The sequence below is a fragment of the Mesoplodon densirostris genome, chromosome 5 (genome assembly GCF_025265405.1).
Source record: "Mesoplodon densirostris isolate mMesDen1 chromosome 5, mMesDen1 primary haplotype, whole genome shotgun sequence".
Lineage (NCBI taxonomy): Eukaryota > Metazoa > Chordata > Mammalia > Artiodactyla > Ziphiidae > Mesoplodon > Mesoplodon densirostris.
In genome coordinates this window covers 10,429,491-10,446,425 of record NC_082665.1, presented here as the reverse complement: position 1 = coordinate 10,446,425, position 16,935 = coordinate 10,429,491, and the positions used below count along the sequence as shown (strand labels likewise).

Below are 16,935 nucleotides of genomic sequence, written 5' to 3'. Positions count from 1 at the left end.
AGTTACAGAATCACTGCTCGACCGCCACCGTAGGATTGTAGAATGTTGTAAGACTAAAGGATCTTAAAGATCTTGTAGCAAATTGAGGTAAAATGAAATGACTGTTTAGTTGCTTATAAACTGCCCAGGGCTAAACAAACATTATTATCTGGTCTAAGCCTCTCAGTTTATGAAGGAGAAGGATTGACACAAAGTTAAGTGATTGTCCAGGGTTTTAGGGCCACCTCATTACACCTGTAGTTTAATAATCACAGCTCATATTTTATTTTTTCTTAAGTATTCAAAACTAATATCTTATTTTAAATACTATACCACGAGTAACAGAAAATACACATAGATAGATGCATAGAAATGATGGGAAGGAAATTATATGCAAGTTCAATTTTGTTCTGCAGAATTCAAGCACTTGTAAGTATGAGCTTAAGTAATGATGAATTATGCTTATAATTATGCAATGATTTAGTTGCATTTTATAGAGTGTCTATGGTAGGCAGAATCCTAAGACAGCCCCCCCAAGGTTTCCCACCCTAATCCCAACAGGTGTTCCTCTTTGTACTAACTTCCAGCATGATTTAGGGGAAGCACTAACATCCTGTCGGGTTCTAGAAAGTATGATTAAAGTTCTGTTTATAAATCCTTTATTTATGTTTAGTCAATGATTACAGTACTACTTGTTGCCCCTTTCTGTAATAGCTCATTATGAAGTTCACTAGAAAAGACACTAGAAACAATTTCGAAAGACAAATGCCCTATGATATCGCTTTTATGTGGAATGAAAAAGAATGGCACAAATGAACTTATTTACAAAACAGAAATAGAGTCACAAATGTAGAAAACGAACTTATGGTTACCAGGAGGGAAGGGGGGGGGAAGCATAAATTGTGAGATTGGGATTGACATATACACACTTAATAGATAAGTAATAAGGACCTACTGTATAGCACAGGGAACTCTTCTCAATACTCTGTAAGGACCTATATGGGGAAAGAATCTGAAAAAGAGTGGATATATGTATATGTGTAACTGATTCACTTTGCTGTACAGCAGAAACTAACAGAACATTATAAATAAACTATACTCCAATAAAAATTAAATAAATAAATAAAAAGTTAAAAAAGAAAAAAAGAAGCAATTTGTCAACAGCCTCTGGAAATCAAGTGACCAGGTATTTACATTTTACAGTGTTGCCAGCTGTTAGGTGGGGACGCTTCATCAACTCATCTTCCCAAAGGGACTTCACACAGGTGGCTCAGATGTTTTGAATGCATACCATAGTGAATTCTCCAAGCCAGCTAGGAGCATGACAGTAATCTCACCAAAGTGGCCTTGTCACTTAAAGCTGAGAAGCTATGTGGAATCACTTTTGTGTCTTTCTAATGAACTGTAATTCTTTTGAACAGGAGAATTTCTGTTACAAAAAGTGTGGAACTGGCCTGTCATCATGCTGGGTGCCTGAGATTTCAACCTGGGGTCACCTGGGTGCTTCCTATTCATATAGAATAATTGTGTGGCATGGATTAGAGGTCAACGTATCTGAAGGAATGAATGTATTGTAAATTTATACTGCTTTATGACTTCTCAGCTTTTATATTTATATTTATCTGATTTAATTGCCTAATCCTCACCACTCTGAAAGGTTAAAAAATAATGTCTTCATTTTACAGAAAAAGGGACTGAGGTTTAAGAGGTTTAACTTGTCCCAGGGCAGTGGCAGGTCTTTATTCTCATGTCCATCAGAGTTCCTACTTACTGAACATCTTAGGTGCTGGTATTAGCAGTTAGTTCTTGTACGTTCCTTCATTTCATTTGTTCCTAATTAGTTATAGCCTCACATCATGAGGTATGTCTTTTTATCCCCATCTGTCAGATGAGAGGCTCAATGGAGTTATGTAATTTGACTGAATCCCACAGGCTGTGACTAATCGCACAGGGCTTCAGTCAGAGGTCTCTCTGCTCTAGAGCTTTGACCTTCCTGCTATAACCCAGCTGCTCTTCCAACGAAAGTAAAAGGCTATTGCTTTTTCATTTTTAAGTCTGAAAAGCACCAAGCACTGACTTGAGGCAGTGTTAAAGCTCATTCAAGGAGTTTCTGTTTTTGGCAGTTTAAAAAAAGGACGTCCTTTGCAGCATTATTATACTGTCCAATAAATGTAATTTAATTCAACAAGCTTTGATGAGTGCCTGTTTTCTACAAGCTCTGTGTGGTATCCAATGTCTATTCACCCTTCTTCCCTAGAAAAAGTCCCCCCCCCCTTTTGTTTTTTGAGGACAGCAATGTGTTTAGGTAAAAGATGCAATTTCCCATCTTTTCTTGCAGCTAGGCACTCATGTGAACAATTTCTGACATTCTAGATGGGATGTCCCAGAAAGCTCTTTAAAGGGCCTTTCCACCCTCCCCCACTTCCCTCTGACTAGAGTGTGGATGTGACGTCTGGAGCTCTGGTTGCCATTCTGGATCATGAAGCATCCTTGAGAATGGAAGCCAAGTGTTAAGGATGATGGCGAAGAAAGATATAAGGAGTCTCGATCCCTGATGTGATGGGGCTGCCAGGTCAGCCTTGGACTACTTACATCTGGAATCATGTGAAAGACATAGACTTTTATCTTATTTAAGCCACTCCTTTCTTCTGGTTTGTAAACGCAATTTCTAAATGATGGAGTATAAGAAAACTGAATAAAAATACATTTATTGGTCTCATGGAAAGACAAATCCACAACTCACTAGTGTATGTTTTGAATATGATTTGAGCTAACAAAAGCATAAAATCAGTGGGGGAGCATCCCAGAGATAGAGGAACTTAATTCTGCTAAGAGGAGGGTGTCCAGAAAGGCTCTTGCCCCTTGGATGGAGGGAGGTAAGAGGTAGAAGAGCGAATACATTGAGCAAAAGCCTGGAGATGGAGCAGTCAAGTTGAAGAAATGGCAGATTTGTTGTAACGAATGGCATTGATGTTTCAGGAGTGATTTTATTGAGGTTTTCAGCAAAGCGTTGACCATCAGTTGTGAACCTTGCTCTTATGGACCCAAATGTAAACCAAGTAGCAAGTTCTTGTGTGTCATTTGGGATATTGTCTATTGGCTCATTCAAATCCCTTTCTTCAAACATATCACTCAAGTGGCAATATTTTAAGCTATAGAAAGGATAGTTCTCCTTTATACATTTGGCTATAATTGAGTTAAAAATGTGTTTTTAAAAATATAAGTTTCAGTTCACATTTTTAGGGCTAAGTTAAATAACTGTCTTTGAGGTGGGAGGAGAAAACGAGAGGGGGAATGTCATTTATACGGGATCCCTTCTGGGATGATGTTATGGACTAGGACTAGATGTTTGTGTCCCCTTCCAACCCTCCCTCCCAACCACCCCCCCCACCCCTGCCAAATCCGTATGTTGAAGTCCTAAGCCCCAGTGTATAGGAGACCCCTCCTGGTGGGGTCTTTGTAATTAGGTTTAGATGAGTTCATGAGGGTGGGGGGCCTCATGATAGGATTAGTGACCTTATAAGAATAGACCAGAGAGTTTGCTCTTTCTCACTTTCCCCCACATAAGGACACAGCAAAAGTGGTTGTCTGTAAACCAGGAAGAGAGTTTTCACCAGAATCTGATCATGCTAGCACCCTGATCTTGAACTTCTCAGCCCCCAGAACTGTAAGAAATAAATGCCTGCTGTTTAAGCCCTGTGGTCTATGATATTTTGTTATAGCAGCCTGAACTGACTAATACAGATGCGTTTTACACACTACTACCTGTGGAGGGGTGCTTTGCTGACAGTTTCATTGCAGGAGTGATCATGCTGGAGGTGATCCTGAAAGGCAGAAGACAAAACTAGCAGAATGCAGAAGATGAAGAAACAAGGTCCAGATCCAGTGATTAATGAAACTGGGGGAGCTTTATGCACTGATGGTTAGTCCCAGCTCTATCACTTGGGTGTTCACTAAATGTACATGTGATCCTATCCTTTCCTCAGCCTCCCTCACAGTTAGACTGGGGCCAACTGGCTGAAATATGGCCAATGTGATGTAGGTAGAAATGATCAAACCCATTCCAGGGGGAACCCAGTAGTGTCCTGGGTGATCGTCCAGACCTCTCTCTTCCCATTGTGGTGACGCTGGATCTTGTATTCCAAGTGGCATATACAAGGTGGAAGCAGCCTAGAGTACTGAGTCACTGGATGGAGGAGATCCTTGCAGACGAGTTACCCTCAGAACATTAGTCTTTGCAAAAGAGAGAAATAAGCCTTGGTTGTATGAAGACCTTGGACCTTGGGAACTATTTAAAATGTCAGCTAGAGTTAACTACTCTGACATTATCCCTTGGTGGGAAAATCAGTATCAGTCCTTCATAAAATGAGTGAGAGTTGGTGTGCCTCTGGATAGGAGCACGGGATTCGGATTTGGCATAATACAGCCTTGGTTTGATTCCTGAGTTAGTTTGGCAAGTTTCCTACCCTCTTTAAGCCCAAGATTATTACCTACAAAATGGGAATAATAGTTGTACCTACTTCTTAGGGCAACATTTTGCAAAATGTAATCACACAGACCACCCATCAATACCCTGCTAAACCCAAATATTTGCAGAGTTGGGGGGAGACTTGGAAGTCTTGTTTTTGATAAGCTCCCCCAGCTGATTCCTACACTTTGTAGTTCAAGAATGACTGTTCTCAGGGGTTGTGAGGATTAGATGAGATCATATGAACAAATGCACAGCACATATCTGGCACATGGTGAGGCCTCCATAAATGGGAGCAATTACTTTCATCATTAGAGAACACAATGGTATAAGACTCTAATTTACTCAGGAAAGCAGGCAAGTACATCAAGTGTAAAGAGGGAGAAGGCTTTGTGTTTTCTCAGACTTATCACTCTGGCCTCAAAGGAAGCCGGGGGGCAGGCATACTGAATGTAACCCGATTTGACTTAAATGGAGGGTTGAGTCAAATTGCTGTGATGTGGTGCATATTCAGAAACAAAGTAACAACCTGAAAACAGATGAAGGAGAAGGTCAGTCTCCTATCAGCAAAATCCCTAAAGACTCCCAGGCTTTACCAAGGTGAATTTTTAAGCTTGATGGAAACGCGTTAATGAGCATATACAAATGTGGTCGGATGGTGTCCACCATGCCTGAAGCTCTGTTGAGAAATTATTGACAGCTATATTGCTTATTCCTGTAGTGGTTAGGAAATGAAATGCCTTTCTCTCATCAAGTAATTGCATTAAGGAGCTACTAGGAACATTTGGTTGCTTTGCTGGAATAGGCAAGAAGTCAACTGCACTTCAACCAGGTTAACTGTCAAGAGGAGTTTGGCTCAAATTTCTTTTAGTTCAAGTAACGTATTTTTTTTGCCCTCATGCATATGCAAACAAAAATTGAAAAACAAAGTCAACTAATAGTAAAAACACAACAGCACATTTGTAATAAATCCTTGCATGTTTGTGAAATGAAATTCAGTGAAAGAGGTGTTTTTGTTTTTTCCTTTTTTTTTATATTGGGAGGGGAAATGAAGGGTGGTTTTTGACACAGTATTAAGCCCTGAAATGAGCAACTACAGAGCTGGGGTGAGAAGGATCTCCAATGACTTAAGACAGGCAGCTTTGAGCAGCCCTTAACTGCAGGGAGAGCCATTATACGTTTTGCTACAACTCAAGCAGAGAGAGATTTTTCTAGTTAGGATGATTTCCATTGACAGCATTTTCCTGAAAATACAAAGTCCAAAAATTTCTCATTTGAAAAATTAACTGAGGGAAAAACACGAACACACAGAATAGTAATGTAAGTGGACAAAAAGTGGTCAGTTTTTGGTGAACTTGATATTATGCAATTTCAAGTTCTTGGGTTTTCAAAAAGCCCCTTTTATGTCTACACTTTCATAAACATACGGCCACTAAGTGAAAACTCATTTACCTGGACATTTTGTTCACACAATGTCAAAGTCTTGGCCAGTCCTGCTTGTCACCCACTTGCCAACAATGAGTGTTGTTTTTATGACACACACCAGGCACAACTTTGGGAGTTTATGTTTCTCCCGCCAGGATGGGTGACTACCTCACTCATTAGCTGTGGTTCCAAGGCCCCTGAATACTGAGGAAGGTGGGTCTGAGTTGGTAGAACTTTTGGCCTTACTGGCCCCAATTTCTCCTTATTCTCTCCCATCTACACAGTAACATGCAGGGTATATCATTACCAAGTAGAGCTCATCCCTCACAGCTGACAAAATTCTATTCATGAGGTCAACTTGCTCTTTTTCTTCAGCTTTGAATTTGCTCACTAGGTTTGCTGTGAAGAATGAACGATTTTCACGTGGCAGGACAGCAGGTTACAGAGCACAGGTGGGCCACCAGGACAAACCCCCATACTGTTCTTGTTTGAAAAGATGGTGTTCTGGAAGAGGATGCCAGGGAGAGCTGACACCAGAAAGAAGCTGGCGTCGTGCACCTGAGCTTTGTGACATTGCGCTCGTCCAGGTTGCCTCCTCAGAACCTCACAGCATCCAGGTGCCAAACAGGGAGAAAAACACAGACTTGGCCAACACGGGTGTTACGAGTGTTTGCTCACATTTGCTGACTGCTTTGAAGATGCAAAGCATTATGGGGCACTAAGCATGAAAATTATCAATTATAAATCCTCACACAACTCCCTGGAAAATTAGGGATAAATAAGCAGGAAATATAAATGTTTGTGACAGGAAGCCAGGATCCAGGGTGGCTTGTGAAATAGGAGGAGCTCAGCACACACTGTCCTTGCCTGTAGGCAGCCAGGAACTCACTTGCCTTTGGAAAGTCAATGTCTCCTTGAGCTAAAGTAGTAATATTGGGGGCTTGGGGGAGATGAGAGGGAGCTCCCTTAAAGATCTGTCTTCTTAAGCACCCGTGGCATCCTGAGCTGACTGTGCTTGTGTGCCTCTTACTTCCTGAGAGGAAGCATCTCTCAAGCATGGCGCTGCCCTATGGGTGCCATGAAAGGAATACCCTATTTAGAGTTTGGCCTGGGCTTTCTCTGCATGCCTGTTCTGGAATAGGATGATGGATAGAAGAACTTTGGGTCATTCAGATATTTACACATTTTGGAATAATCACCCTATTCATGTCTCCCAGAATGAGGTGTGCCTCCTCTGGTCATGTGTTGGTGTTTATAAACTTGAGCTTTCTCATCTCAGAAATCTGTAACCTTTTCTGGTCATCTAAGGTCATCAGGCTGATGGTGTGTCTGGCTAATGGCACATGGAGTGCAGACAGTTGACTATCTGGCTTCATCTGGAGGTTGCTGGGCAGGATGTCTGTGCCAATATTCTGCCCTCTTGCCTGTCATGGTGCCAATGGGAATCCCTTCTGCCATCAGTTTGTTTGCTGGAGTCTTGAATCAAACTCATCCTTGCAAAGAATGGTGGTGAAATGAAAACTCAATTTACCTTTTTTGAAAGACAGAGAAGACTTTGGGGCACTCATAGGAATTACACTGTATTTACCTCATTTTAGATAAGGGATTTTCTAACAAGCTGATATGTGGCTGTGATAGAAGTGACCTAATGTGGTGCCTTCTTATCGAGGGAACAGATAACATAGGGATTCACCTCTGAAAACTGCCAACAACAAGCTGCTTGGCTGTGGACAACCTCCATCACGTTTCCAAGACTCAGTATTGACATCTGTAAGATGAAGTGTAGCTAGACCAGTGGTTTTAAGTTCCTTTCTTGCTCTGAAGATTCAATGTCCTCTGAGCTAGGTCTAAAATGCTATCACCCGGGGAAGGGAAGAGAGAGTATTTTGACTTGCATGGGGAGAAACTATTTGGCTATGTGACCCTGGAAAAGTTACTTAACCTCTCTGTGCTTCAGCTTCCTCAACCTCAAAGTGGGGGTTAGACTGTAACTAACTCATAATATCCTGAGGAATATGTTAAGTTAATATTTGTATAGCACTTGGAACAGTGCATAGCATATAATAAATGCTGTGTGGATTTTTATTAATAAATATAAGGAAACTAAACTATGGATTCCTTAGGCAGCCAAAGGGGGATGAAGAGGGCTGAAGGCTCATGAGCCAGTGACAAATGTGATCAAAATAAGACCAGAGTGAGAAGATAAAAAGACCCTCCTTTCCTCCTCCTCCTTCTTCTCTTACAATATCTCTAAAGTTTATTTCTCCCAGTTTTATTGAGATATAATTGACATATAACATTGTATAAGTTTAAAGCATACAGCATGATGATTTGATATATGTATACATTCTGAAATGAAATGATTTGATATATGTATATATTCTGAAATGATTACGACAATAATTTAGTTAACAACCATCACCTCACATAGTTATACATTTTTTCCTTGTGATAAGAACTTTTAAGATCTACTCTGTGAGTGAGTTTTGAATATACAAAACAGTGCTGTTAGCTACAGTCATCAGGTTGAACATTACACCTGAGAGTTTATTTATCCTATAACTGGAAGTTTGTACCTTTCTACCATCTTCACCCAATTCCCCTTCTGAGTGTACTAAAGAAGACAAGTATATAGGAAAGTAAAGGAGTTGAAGTGTCCAGGTTTGAATGAGTGGTGGGGGTGAGGGCTCATTGCCTCAGGGATCTGAAAACCCAAGAGAAAGCAAGCTTGGGTTAGAGCTGGAAGCAGAAGAAAAGAAACCTCGAAAGCAGTGAGTGGCTCAAGGCATCAGCTCCATGGATAAGCCAAGGCTTCCTGGGAAAGGCTGTTCTCGGCTAGAGACCCATCAGCTCTGAGCAGAACCGTAGTGACTGTACAGGGGACACTGGTGCAGGGTGGGCAACCTGCTAACATGTTCGAGGGGACTAACCAGAACTAGAGGTGAGGACCAGGTTTGTGCAGAGCTGGGCTGGCAGGTGAGGTTAAGCACAGGGGGATGAGTGGGAAAGTTGGCAGGAGATGGTCAGCATGCACAAGGAGGTTGGCAAGCCTGAGGAAATAGATCAAAACGGTCCAGGAAACAGGCCCCAAACCCTGGGCAAAGACATGGAAGGGCAGGGCCCAGCAGCTGATCCAGGATATCAGGTACGAGAGAGAAGCTTGGGGCAAAACCTGGGATCTCCAGGGGCAGAGCTGTTCAGTGTGTGGGTGATTAAACCAAGTATTCACCAAATCGACTGCCTGTTCTTTCTAGGTCCATGACCAGGGAAATGGCCCAGCCTCCCTGGTGGTTAGGCACTGACTTAGACTGGGAAGTGGGATGTGAGCAGAAGTGGTGGGCATCATTCCAGGTGGCCCCACAGACTCCCCTGCACCATCCTTCATACTCTACTTCCTGCTGACTGGGTGCAGACCAGTACAGCAACCTTGGAAGATGGCAGAGCTACAAGACGGGGAAACTTGGGACACTGAATCTAATCAGGAACACCTGTTTTGAACTTTATTATGTTAACCTAGATTTTTGAGTTCCTTTGTTATATCAATTGGTGGTCCCCAAACTACTAAACTGAATCTCCCATGGATAGAGTCAATGTAAGATTAAGGCTGAAGATATCCTAAGACCCTCTCAGACTTGAGAAACAATGGAGGACCCTTTTGCCATTGGCCATGACCCTTCAAGGTGGCTGAGTTGTATGAGAGAGCTTACTTTTCGTTGACTGTGTATAATTTTTAACCCCAAGAGTCCCTTATGTTGTTGACCATGACCAGATAAATAGTTGTGTCTCTGGACACATTGGAGAAGGTGGGAGAAATGGCACTGAGTGAAGTATGGACAAAGGAGTATCATAAATGTCTTTGGGAGGGAGGACGAGAAGGGGAGGGAAAGTTTGGGAGCTGTCCTGCAAAGTTACTCTATGATTCAGGAATCATATCTTTTCTGAATTAGCAGATAACTGTGAAGAAAAAACTCTATGTCACTCTTGTGGCATAAGAGACATTAGCAGCCATAAGAAAGACTTTAACCAAACTTAATGAGCTTTAGAAAACAAGGATAGATAGCCCATGTCCATGGATTGGAAGAATTAATAGTGTTAAAATGTCTGCGCTACACAAACCAATCTACAGATTTAGTGCAATCCCTATCTATCAAGATACCCATGACATTTTTCAGAGGACTAGAACAAATAATCCTAAAATTTGTATGGAACCACAAAAAAACCTGAATAACCAAAGGAATCTTGAGAAAAAAGAAGAAAGCTGGAGGTATCATGCTCCCTAACATCAGACTGTACTACAAAACTACAATAATCAAAACAGCATAGTATTGGCACAAAAACAGACGTATAATATAGATCAATGGGACAGAATAGAGAGGCCGGGAATAAACCCATGCACTTATGGCCAATTAATCTACAATAAAGGAGGCAAGAGCATACAATGGAGAAAACACAATCTCTTCAATAAGTTGTGCTGGGAAAACCGGACTGCTACATGTAAAAAAATAAAATTAGAACATTTTCTCACACTATATACAAAAATAAATTCAAAATGGATTGAAGCCCTAAATGTAAGAATGGAAACCAGAAAATTCCTAGAAGAGAAGATAGTCAGAACAGTCTATTACATAAACCATAGCAATAATTTTTTTGGATTTGTTTCCTCAGGCAAAGGGAAAAAACCCCAAAAATAAACAAATGGGACCTAATTAAAAGCTTTTGCACTGCAAAGGAAACCACTGACAAAATGAAAAGACAACCTAGTGAATGAGAGAAAATATTTGCAAATGATATGACCTTTAAGGGGCGAATATCCAAAATATATAAACAGCTCAGACAATGCAATATCAAAAAAACAAACAACCCGATTAAAAAATGGGCAGAAGACCCGAATAGACATTTTTTCAAAGAAGACATACAGATGGCCAACAGGCACATGAAAAGATGTTCAACATTGCTAAACATCAGAGAAATGCACATCAAAATCACAATGAGATATCACCTCACACATGTCAGAAGGGCTATCATCAAAAAGATCACAGTTGTTGGCAAGGATGTGGACAAAAAGGAACCCCTCGACAAAAAGGAACTGTTGGTGGGAATGTAAGTTGGTGCAGTTACTGTGGTAAACAGTAAGGAGATCCCTCAAAAAACTAAAAATAGAATTACCATATGATCCAGCACTTCCACTCCTGGGTATGTATCTGAAGAAAACAAAAAGACTAATTCAAAAAGATACATGCACTCCCATATTCATAGGAGCATTATTTACAATAGCCAAGACATGGAAACAACCTAAGTGCCCATCAACAGATGCATGAATAAAGAAGATACGAGATACACACACACACACACACACACATATACATATACTGGAATATTACTCAGCCATGAAAAAGAATAAAGTTTTGCCATTTGCAGCAACATGGATGGACCTGGAGGTTATTATGCTTAACAAAATAAGTCAGACAGAGAAAGACAAATGCTGTATGTTATCACTTATATGTGGAATCTAAAAGTCAAAAATGGATAAATGTAACAAAACAAAAACAGACTAACAGATACAGAGAACAAACTAGTGGTTACCAGTGGGGAGAGGGAGGGAGTGAGGGTCATAGGGGTGGAAGATTAAGAGGTACAAACTACCATGTGTAAAATAAATAAGCTACAAGGATATATTGCACAGCACAGGGAATATAGCCAATATTTTATAATAACTTTAAATGGAATATAATCGATAAAATATTGAATCAGTATGTTGTAAACCTGAAACTAATACAATATTGTAAATCAACTATACTTGAATAAAAATTTTTTAATAAAGTAAAAAAAAAAGAAACAAGTGTATTCATATGTTTCCTCCATATTTTGACTGACCACTTGAGAGAGTGATAAATGATGATGTATGAAGAAAAAATTGAGTGACATTTCTGCAATACATTTTGAAATTTAGCTATCCTGAAACTCTGGCTGTGGAACTTTCCTCGACAACTGTACTAGTGGGAGAGAGGTAAATTATTTCAAGGCAAGCAGTGGCCGCTTTCATGTTTTACGGATCATGGTGTGACCCTATGTCAGCCTGTTATTTTGGTTTCTACAGTGAGCAATAATTTTTGTCACGATGCACAGAGGATATTCTTTCCCAAGTAAACCTTCCATGAGAGCTGGGGAGAGGAGTGGACAGGCATAGTTGGTCTTTTCTCAGCAACTTATCTTTCTGAATCGGTGTCCTTCTCTAAGTATGCCTCTTTCTGTGTTTCAAAGTTCTTGCCCAGCTTAAGGGAAGTTCTATTTATGTGTTTTATGAATTTACAGATCTTTGATGTCTAAGTTCATTGCACTGTCTGCTGCCACTAAACATTTTTAAACATTTAGAGAGAAGAGGCTGTGTTTTGCCAAAGGCAAAGGGCTTAGAACCCTTTTTGACTTAAGAGCTTGCTTGGGACTCAAAACACAATGTTCTGTTTGCCCAAAAGAAATTTCTTTCTCTGCTTTTAATGCTCCGGTTAGCTCTTCTTTTTGGATGGGATTTGAGAGGAATATCATCAGACAGCCAGTAAATGGACAGCTTACCGAAATGTGCACGAATGAGGTAGTTTTTCCCACTCTATTCCTTTAACTATGAAGACTTGAGATCTCTCTATTGCTCTATTATTGCTGTTTTGTGTTAGTTTCTTTACTGCTCTGCTCTGGCACTTGAAGCCTATGCTTGAGTTCAAACAATTAAGTCAAAAGATCTTGACCAAATGGCCCAAATCTAGATTTAAGCACCACGTAACTTTCGATGTCCCCAGCCCCAGACATACACATTCCCACCACAACCATTTTCCAGAGTATGACTAAGGGATGGAGAGCACGGTGTTTCTTCTGAGAAGCAAATGAAATTTGCCCACACTTGTCCCTTTCTCTACAACCTTGGCCGTGAATATAAGCTTTGAATAAGTTTGAATATAAGTTCTTGTGTTTTGCCAGTCAAAACCTGCCTGCCCTCTTGTCCCCTGGAGAGGCCACAGCAAACAGAGGAAAGAAACAAAATGGTCCTATTGAAACCAGCACTTGGTTCTCAGTAGTTTTGAAAAGCTCCCAAGGCGATTCTAGTATGGAGTCAAGGTTGAGAGTCCAGATGACAGAGCATTTGATGTCCACAGGTCAGGCTGTGGTCCCCTTGAGGGCAGGGCCATGTCTCATGGTGTTGGTGTCCCAGGCACATGACCCAAGGCAGCATGGCAGGAGCACTCACTAAGCACCTACACGGAAGACACACCCACATCCCTGCACTACGGGGTGTCCATGGCTTTCCAGGACAGCAGTGCCCTTTCAAAGCCCCAGCAGGGAGGAGGCATTGGTGTAAGACCCCAGCACCTGCCAGGTGAGGGTGAAAAAGCCCCGAACGGAGTGTGGTCTCTCGCCCCAGCTTGGCTATAGATTGGCCAAGTATCAGTACCTCACTGGGTCTCAATGTTCTCAAACACGTGAGTCGGCCACACTCAGATGTCTCAAAGGCCCTTTGCACTGTTAAAAATCCATCATTCCATTTGCTAAAATGCCAGGCCCATCAAGGAAGGGAGAGGGGGAAGAGAAGGTCGGGAAGGGGGCAACTTGGACCACGAGGGATGGATGACTTTTGATTTTTTTTTTCCCATATGATGTGCTGTCCAAGCTCTAGGCCACCCCCGAGGAGTATTAGAGGCAGGCAGTGCAAGACCAGGCAGGAGGTGGATTTGGGCAGCGGATCAATGGGACATTGTATCTGGCACCGCTGTTTCTGTCATGATGATAAAACAGGGAGACCCTGAGCACACAGCTGACTCGGAGAGCAGATGCCTCAGGTGGGGAGGCTTTTGAGGGACGTGCTTGGCCACGAGGAGCGCCGAGCCTGGTGCACTGAGTGGTGCCCTCTCTCTCTGAATATTCTAGGAGCCTGCTTTCCGCCCATTCAAATAAGTAAAGCTCAGTTGTGTAGGCGGAAGGCTGGGGCTGCCATTTATTCATTCATTGCCTCCAAATCCTGTCCCTGTGCTCACACTGCTGATGTGAGAGGGTCCGTGCACTTGGGCTCGTGCTGACCTGGGGGCCACAGAGAAAAACCAGCTGACTGGGTCGGGGAACCCAGATGCCACCATGAACCCCATCGGAGCCGTGAAGACCCAGGTAGGGAGGCTGTGGGTCTCATGGCGTTCAAGGGCATTTTAGTGTCAACCCTGGATTGCAGACACTCCTCTAGACCTGGATGCATGTCCCCCATAGCAAGGGCTGGAGAAACACACAGGTGACATGGCCGGAGGTGAGACCAGCCCGGAGGTGGTGGCATCGCAGTGGTCAGCAAAGAGGAAGGAAAAGGAGCGCAAAAGAGAGGTGGAAGAGGAAAGTGCTTTCGGGTCAGGCCTCTGCAACAAACCAGCTCTGCCATCAGGTGAGATTTGTCCCTCCCCCGGCCTCAGGCCCCTCATCTACGAACGGAAGGCAAAATGTCCCAAATGTCTTCTGGCTTCTCCTGAGGGCGTGATGGATGCATAGAACAGAGCCCACACACAGAACACTCTCAGTGCAGGCACACACATACACACACACACACACTCACACTCACATGCACACACAGATACACTCCCTCTCATATGCTTGTGCGTGTGCACGCACATTCACATACACAACCTGACACACCCACACTCACATACAGGCTCACAGACACACACACTTCCATGCACAAGCAACACGCACACGCCTATACTCATGCACACACACAGAAACACACACACACTCCCTGACACGTACTTCAACCCATGCACACACTCTCATGCACACAAACACATACATGCGCACCAGTCTGAGTACAGATTCCACACTTCATCTCCAAATTTTCAGAAAGTGGTAACAGACCAGTCAGGAAACTAAAATAAAAATCATCTGGAGTGTTTTTATCAGCTTCCGATGCTCTTGCTGCCTCTGGTTTAGCCTCCTTTTCCACTGCAGAGGACCAGATACTTCAGTTTTTACGTAGGCACCACTTTCAGGGCAACAAGGCATTAGGAGAAAAGAGCAAAGGCAAAGACATTTATAAGAGAGAAAAAGGAAAAAGTCGCTCCACCCCCATCCATGTGGGGAGGGGAGGAAGGGTTTTTGGAGTGTTCTTTTGTATAAAGAACTGTATGTTCTTGTTTACTTTATGTGGAGCCCCATTTCCTCCTTAGAATTCCTGGTGGTAAGACTCACCAGTTACGGGGCTCTTCAGATGAAAATCTGGGACATAGAAAATGCACACACACACGAGGCCAGGGGCATCCTCAGGTCTGGTCTCCTCTCTGAGATCCGGGACGTTTCTGGATGAAATGTCTACCTTGCTCCTCATCACTGCTTGACCTGACCCTGGAGCTGCAGAGAGAAGCTGAGGAACATCTCTGGGGGTCACACCTGGAGATACCTGTGTATCCTGTGGGTAGCAGTTCAGGAAAGCCATGCAGAAATGGAGCACACCAGGGGAGGGACTGCCAATTACAATCCCAGGGAGCCTTGCTGGAACTGTCCCCTCTGTGGCAATTCCGACGTCCCCAGAAGAAAGGCGAGTTCTGTGGTGTCAGGTTCAGTTACAAAATGCTCTCCTATTTCTTACTCAGTGTCCTGGGCATAGTTATACAAATTGATAGAGGCCCATTTTACAGATAAGGAACCTGAGGCTTAGAGAGATTAACTTGCCCAGAACGGCATGTCAAGAAAACAGGAGAGCTTAAACTCAGATTTGCATCTTCTAAGCCCAGATCTACTCCTATGACCATTGATTACTGGATAATAAATAATGATGAAAAGAAAGAATAATTTTAATAATAAGCTAACATTTTAAAAGTTTACCAGGTACCTGGCACCATTTTAAGTGCATTACATGGATCAGCTTATTTAATCCTTAAAACCCTATGAGGTGGGCACTTTTAGCATCCCCAGTGAGCAGATGAGGAAATCGAGCCCCAAGGGATCAAGAAACTTGCCCAAAGCCACCTGTCAATGAGTGGAGAAGTGGATGCCTTGGTCTAAAAACCACTCTGCTGCCCAGAGGAAGCCCGGGGGTCACCACCACTCCCACTGGGGTTTCAAGGGTTTCCCACCCCTGCCAACCTAGTTTCAATGTACATCATCACATACATTTCCCTCTATCCTGTGTGTCCATAGAGGGCTTCACCCACCAGTCAATGGCAACCTACTTTCTTCCCAAGGATCTGATAATTGATCCAATTATGGGTTTGCTGCAGATGGAAATTAATGTCATTTGGCCTTCTATTTATTTTTGCTTTTCCCACTGAAATGGCTATTATGGTTACCTATGCCACACAAGAATTGTGGCAATGTTGTTTCTAAATTAATTTCCACCTAAGAGTTTTTGATTTTCACTTGTTGTTGTGATGGAGGCTACCAACAAGGAAACTACAATTATGGTAAATGGTTCTTGTCGCTGAAGCACGTGGAGGAGGTGAGGAAGGGATGGGGCAGGAGTCTGAGAATAAGGAAACATTTAAAAAATATATTCAGACAACCATCTAATTTCTTCAGTAACTGGAAAAAAATCTTAGTGGTGTAATGAAAGCAAATTCATAAGTTTGCAATTTTTAAAAATTGTGTTTTGTTTTTGCATTGAGCTTTGGGTTGGATGTAGGGAATGGTTGGTGGACCCCTCTTACCAGGCCACTGTGAGTATAGTAACCCACCAGTCTTTCTCATAAATATGTTGGCATCAGTGAGGGAGGCTGGCTCCCCCCAAAAGCCCCTGAACACGAGGGCCCCGTGATGTTGCAAATCCACCGTAGGTGTGCACGAGGCATGCAGGAGTCATTTCTGGTGTTAGCTTGAACAGGTCTAATTTAGTGTCTTAGACAAAAGGATTCTCCAGCCCCACTGTGGTGAGAAGTGAGTGATACACAGTCATGTTAAATAAAATGACAAGGCATGATGTCCTTGTAACATCAAGGTGACTAATTGATACTAGTACCGGGGTCCTCTGAGACCCCCAGCAGTGTCCTAAGTATTTGATTGAAGGACTGCAATTTGGAGATGGCCAGAAGCAGGCTGCCCTCTTCTAGGGC

At 42.5% G+C, this 16,935-nt stretch overlaps 1 protein-coding gene across 3 annotated transcripts in view; it reads right to left on the bottom strand.

Annotated features, from left to right (window-relative positions):
- RUNX1 (RUNX family transcription factor 1) overlaps positions 1-16,935 on the bottom strand; it is a 244,883-nt gene that overhangs the window by 150,624 nt on the left and 77,324 nt on the right. The gene's annotated exons all lie outside the window — the stretch shown is intronic.